Raw genomic sequence first — 6,380 nt, 5'->3', positions numbered from 1 at the left:
GTTGCAAACGTTAACGTTTTTCCCAGAGTCGGCTTGACACACGGTACCAAACACTTAAAGCAGATGATAATATTGAACATACAACCTATAAGCCCCGTGATTACACCTTGGAGAACCCAGGCTACCATTTGACAGGCTATCCACTATATCCCATACCCGTAGGAGACACCAACCTAGGTCCCTCCTATTGTCAACTACCTGGGAGAGAGTACTTGTTCTTGTTTCCATTCATATGACATACAGTTCCCTTTCATAGGAACTCACCCAAGGAGTCTTCCTACCCCAGCTGGCAACCAAAGCCATGAGCTCATCTCCCTGGGAGCAGCACGTATGGCTGTAAACTGTGTAGGATGTCTCCTCAAGACATATGGGCTCCACTTACCATACACATACCTGGTCCACCTATGGGTGGTCCTTGTCTGTCCCTGCAGTGATCAGGTGAGGAAGGGAGTCCTTCAGAGAAATCTCAGGGTGCGCCAAAAGTGTCTCCCTCTCAGCTGGTCCTGCAGCGAACAGAGCTGGTCCCACCTGGGCCGCCAAATTGACTACAGGAATTGAACTCTATAACCTCTATAACTGATACAGTCTCCCATGACATACTTATAACAAAGCTGAGGAAGTATGGGATAGGTGAGTGGACAGTGAAGTGGGTCGAGAATTGGCTGACTGGCAGAGTGCAGAGGGTTGTCGTTGGCGGTGCAGTGTCTGGCTGCAGGGCTGTAACTAGCGGCGTCCCCCAGGGGTCTGTGCTGGGTCCAGTCTTGTTCAACATCTTCATCAACAACCACCCTCTCCAAGTTTGCTGATGACACGAAGTTGGGAGGATTGGCTGACACGCCTGAAGGCTGTGCTGCCATTCAGTGAGACCTGGACAGGCTGGAGAGCTGGGCAGTAAGAAACCGGATGAGGTTTAACAAAAGCAAGTGTAGAGTCTTGCACCTGGGTAGAAATAATTGCATGCACCAGTACAGGCTGGGGGAAGAGCTGCTGGAGAGGAGCTCTGCTGAGAGGGATCTGGGCGTCCTGGTGGACGACAGATTAACCATGAGCCAGCAGTGTGCCCTTGTAGCCAAAAAAGCCAATGGCATCCTGGGGTGCATTAAAAAGAGCGTGTCCAGCAGGTCGAAGGAGGTGATCCTCCCCCTCTACTCTGCCCTGGTGAGGCCTCATCTGGAATACTGTATCCAGTTCTGGGCTCCCCAGTACAAAAAAGACAGGGATCTCTTGGAAAGAGTCCAGCAGAGGGCCACAAAGATGGTGAAGGGCCTGGAGCATCTCCGCTATGAGGAGAGACTTAGGGAACTGGGTCTGTTTAGCCTTGAGAAAAGAAGGCTGAGAGGGGACTTGATCCAGGTCTATAAATATTTGAGGTGTGGGGGGCAAAGAGGTGAGGCGAGACTCTTTTCAGCAATGTGTGGAGACGGGACAAGGGGAAACAGACAGAAACTGGACCATAGGAAATTCTGCACTAATGTGTGCAATAACTTCTTCATGGTGAGAGAGACAGAGCACTGGAACAGGCTGCCCAGGGTGGTTGTGGAATCTCCTTCTCTGGAGATATTCAAGACCTGCCTGGATGCCGAGCTGTGCAACGTGGTGTAGGGAACCTGCTTTGGCAGGGGGTTTGGACTCAATGGTCTCCGGAGGTCCCTTCCAACCCCTACAATTCTGTGATTCTGTGAATATCAATGGGGTGGTTTGGATGGGGAAAGACTACCCCTTTGAATGACCTTTTGTCAGGGCATGTCCTGGGATTCCTAGGATCCTCAAAATGCAGCACTGCTTCTGTCACTGAAAAATGGGGCCCTGTGTGGGACGGAGGGAGGGTCCATGAATCCCTGGCCAACCTGACTGAGTATTTCCATGGCCTTAGCAAAGACATACTTACAACTTGAGAATGACAGTTAGCTGCGTTCACGGTGGCATGGCCACTGCTGATGGCCTTGAACTGTCTGAACATAACTGAAGAGGCTCAGGCTGATGCAAATCAGCTATTGAATGATAGTGTTGAAAAACTGGAAAGACAGGTGGCAGTTTTGATGGGGAAAAAAAATTAATTCATTCATTCTCCTATGGAAGAATGTGGCATTTTAAATGGAATGCCATTTGGAGGGCTTATCACAATAAAGATTGGCGGATTTGCTGCGTAGACCAGTCAGAACTCAGAGTAATGAGTAATTGAATTGATGTCCCTTTCCCACCCCCCCACCCCCAACTTCTGAGATGAAAAAAATCACCTGGTATCAATTGGACAGATGCACACAGTGAAGCCAGGGATGGTCTGAAACGCAAAGCAGATGAGCAGCTTTTAGAAGAAAACAGAGTAGTAACAACTTCTGTACCTGCTTTCACCACTCTGAGATCCTGTCTGGGTCACCCAAGGCTTGTAAATAACCACTGGGTCGGTTCTGATGTCGAGTGATTTGTTGTCAGTTCTCTCATGGTTCTCCGGTCAGTTCTCCGGTGCCAGGATCTGCCACAGGGCATTCTGACCACGGGCATCATGTTTCTACGCTGCCGCCTGCATTTAACAGGCAATGGGACTGCCCAGCATGTGCAAGGCAGCACCTCTTTCACACCACCAGAATGTTTAAGGCTGTTGGGATTGTTGTTAGCATCCCATTAACACTGAGGCTAGAGATACCCTTAGGATTGACATTACTATTAGCATTACTTTGATGGTGCCCTATCTGGGTAATTTTCAGGGGATGTCAGGAGTAAGGCACAGTGTCAGGAGAAAAAGAACAGACTCTGTTACTTTATAAACATGATAATAGAGAGAGTTCATTGGAAAAAGTACAACTCTTAAATAATACAAAGCATGCTTCTGATTGGATGCAGGCATCATCTGGGCTCTGATTAATATTACTTTTAAGGTAAAGATTATTGTTACCTTAATGATTGTTTTTTGGATTATGATCAGGGTTAAGGTTCCTTTTGCTACAAACTTCTAGCATCATTTTTGTTGTTACATTTGGAGTTAGGGACGATTTTAGAATCAGGGTAAGGGTTAGGATTAGAGTTACATTGCGGGTTAATGCTGTTATCTTTACAGCTCCTGTGAGGGTTGGGGTCTGGGTCAGGTGTTTAAAAATGAAATGAAAAAAGAATTAAAAAAATACATTGAAAGCTTCAGATTTCCTTAATCTTTGTGGAAATCATATAATGTGCAACTCAGATCTACCTCTTCGTGCAGTGACTGCCTGTAAATTTGCTAGAGCCTAATATAATATGGCCTTGTGCTTTCCGCTAACTCACCTTCATTTCATTTTCATTACATTTGCTTGGTAGTCAGATTTTGGTGTGTGGATATTTTAAAACAATCTAACTGACATTGGCAAAAAATTAAAAATAAAGAAATAAATGCACGACAGCATCAATTGTATCAATTTTTATAGATAAGATAAAGAAGAGCAGTTTCCCTTAGTTTTCTGTGCCTCTTTACTTTCTTACCCTCTCCCCTTGTGTGAGAAACTCTTTAAGTCAAAGATTTCTAGTTAGGCAAAGATGGCAGCGATAGCAGCAGTGCTTATTCATTATTGCAATACTGTGCGCACATCCCCTATTGGCAAGGGAGAAATTGCACACCAGTCAGTGACATTAATTCTGTTCTATGCCCTAAACCCAATGCAGGTAATGCTCTCATGGCTCTCATTGGTTGAGCATCACAGGCTCACAGACTCCTTGAGACTGTTGCTAGGATTCATTTCCATATAAGGTCAATTACCAACCTCTTGTTTTTAGGTCTGCCTTGTACTTTTCTGCGGAGAGAGAAGGGCAATGTTTCCAAAAGTCAGTACATTCATTCTGTCCTGTGCTGGGCTCTACCCACCCTGCGTATTTATCTTGTGCTTGTCTCAATTCTCCCCATGTCAGAATGCCCCCAGTCTGAACTTAACTCTGTTCAGCAACTTTCTTGGTGGAAAAACTACTTATACAGCTGTTTTACAAGAGGGTTATACATTCAGTTAGGGCCTACACTATGTACTGAAAATACTGGAAACTTCCACTGCAAAAACACAATCTACCTCTCCCATCTGTGCAGCCTTGCAGACTCAGAGCACGCCAGGTTATTTCTGCTTTCATAGCATTTGCATGCTGTAGGGTGAGCAAAAGGTTCTGCCACTTGATTCTTCTGCAAGAGCTGCCTACCGGGAAATGGTTGCAGGGATGGAGGATGTGACAGAAAGCATCTGTCTCCACAAGAGCAGAGTTACATTCAGTGCAGAGAGTGTGAGAGTCAGGTTGGTGTGGAAAAGCACTGACACGCTGGGGATGATGCAGTGCTCACATGTCTAAAACTCACAGACATTACTGTCAGAAGGATGGTGCTGTGTTGTGCTTCTACCTTTGGCAGCCCCTGGAGAAATGCTGTGGCACACAGAACACCTTTGTATTGCACTGACTGCTGCCACGCAGCATGGATTTAACACACCAAATACAGAGGAGCATGACTGCATCTAACTTCCCTGAGAAAAACTACTGTAGCTGAAGAGATGAGGAGGCAGCTGCTCATCTGCAGAACAAGCAGTACTGCCAGACATTGGGCCAGGTGAGCACCTCCTGCTGCAGCGTGATGATGACAGGGCTGGAGATGATCTGCAAAGCCAGCTTAAAAGTGGGAGATGTGAGTCAACATGGCAGGAGGACAGAGGTGTTAGGGAGCAGCCAAGGCATCAAAGAGTATCAGAAGGCTTTGAAAGGTATCACAAAGCAACAGCCAGGAAGACTGGGATATATCATGAGCAGCAACCTGGATGCTTGAGATTATTTGCTCCCATACAAAATGGTAGAGATCTTGCTGCAGACATCCCAAAGCCAGGCAAAATGGGAACCCAGAGCTCTGCCTGCACGAACCCCACAGCCATAGCATTGCAAGCTGAGCTGCCTTGCTGTTTGTTGCATTCATCCCAATCCCTGTGAATGAAGACTCAGAATGCAGTCAGGGCGATGACTGAGCATGAGAGTGACTTTATTCAATAAAAGACAGGAGGGCTTGAGAGGTCAAGTGTGAAGATGGGACTCCTCTTGTCAAGATGAGAGTGGCTCAGAGCTTGTGCTGCTGCCTGGTGCCTGGGACTGGCAGCCTGACTCTAAGTCCCCATCTAAGATGCTCAGCTTCACCTCACAGATGCTGACCTGCTCCTGCATGGTGGTGCTGCTGTTGGGGCACTCGGGCTGTGCTTGGGATGGGCAGCACTGCAAAGGCGCTGGGTCGCAATCCAGGCAGGTGACTGCTGTGTCTGGCAGGCTCAGGTCAGCATCTTCAGCAGAGCCAGGAGATATGAGAGCATTAATGTGGTTGAACCCCTTGTGTCCATCACTGATACCATGTGGAAGGCTGTCATCCGAATTGCAGCGATTCGTGCTTAATAAGAACTCTCCATTGATGGAAACACACTGCACATCACTACTTGGTTTGGATCTTTGGGGTTGACAAGGGCTCGAATCACCTAGGAAGGCATAGAAACACAAGGGTTTGTGTCAAACGTTGGCAAGTTGAATCACGAAAGAGGTTGTTGATACTTGGTAATAGAGTGGCGGCAGGAAGAAGCAAATAGGCTTCAAGCAACAGAGCCACTGTCCTGAAAGTGATCCTCGTGCAGGTCCAGCTCGTGTGTTGTTTCACTGTAATCTACTTCTTTGGGTCTACCTAGTGGGCAGCAACACTCGAGCTGTTACTGATATCATTGAAAAGAACTGGAGACAATTGTTCTATTCCTAAGAGCTTCAAGATGCCTAGAAGCACAAATAGAAACCAGCAGTATTTCATCACTTCACCAAAAGGGAGGTCAAACACCTGAGCTGTGAAGAGCAGTTACAGAACCTATGCATAAGATTACACCAGACATACTTTGTTCTAACAACAGTTATGGCACATAGTCCATTTCCTTCACTATTCCCAAAATGAAATGATGTGGAGCATTACAGGGAAAGAAACACTGCACACAGACACTATGACCCTGATTATACTCAAGCAGCAGACTTAAAACAAGTCAGAGTTTTAGATTCCAGGATATTTCAGGACCTATCATGTGTGAAATTCAGTTACACAACAGTGCCCAGGTGCCTGCGTTTCAAGCAACTTTCAGATCACAGCCATGTAAAATAAAAACAAATTCAGTGCAGAAATAGCAATCCTGTACCTTAATACTCATGAGATTATCCATTTTTTACAGCACTCTGACTAAGTTCAAAAACTTGCTCATCCCAATTCACTTCAACAAGTTCCACCAGTTCAAGCAACGCAGTTCTGAGATCCTGTGTATGTTATGCAGATAGAATTGAACAGTGCAGAAATAATCTCTGACAGCTTTAAGAGCTCCGTTCTGCTTACAAACTCTCAGTCCAAAATTATTTGCAGTTTTAAGGAAATGAAC

The sequence above is a fragment of the Coturnix japonica genome, chromosome 36 (genome assembly GCF_054131305.1).
Source record: "Coturnix japonica strain WE chromosome 36, WE-NBRP24, whole genome shotgun sequence".
NCBI classification, from domain to species: Eukaryota; Metazoa; Chordata; class Aves; order Galliformes; family Phasianidae; genus Coturnix; species Coturnix japonica.
This window is presented reverse-complemented; position numbering follows the sequence as displayed.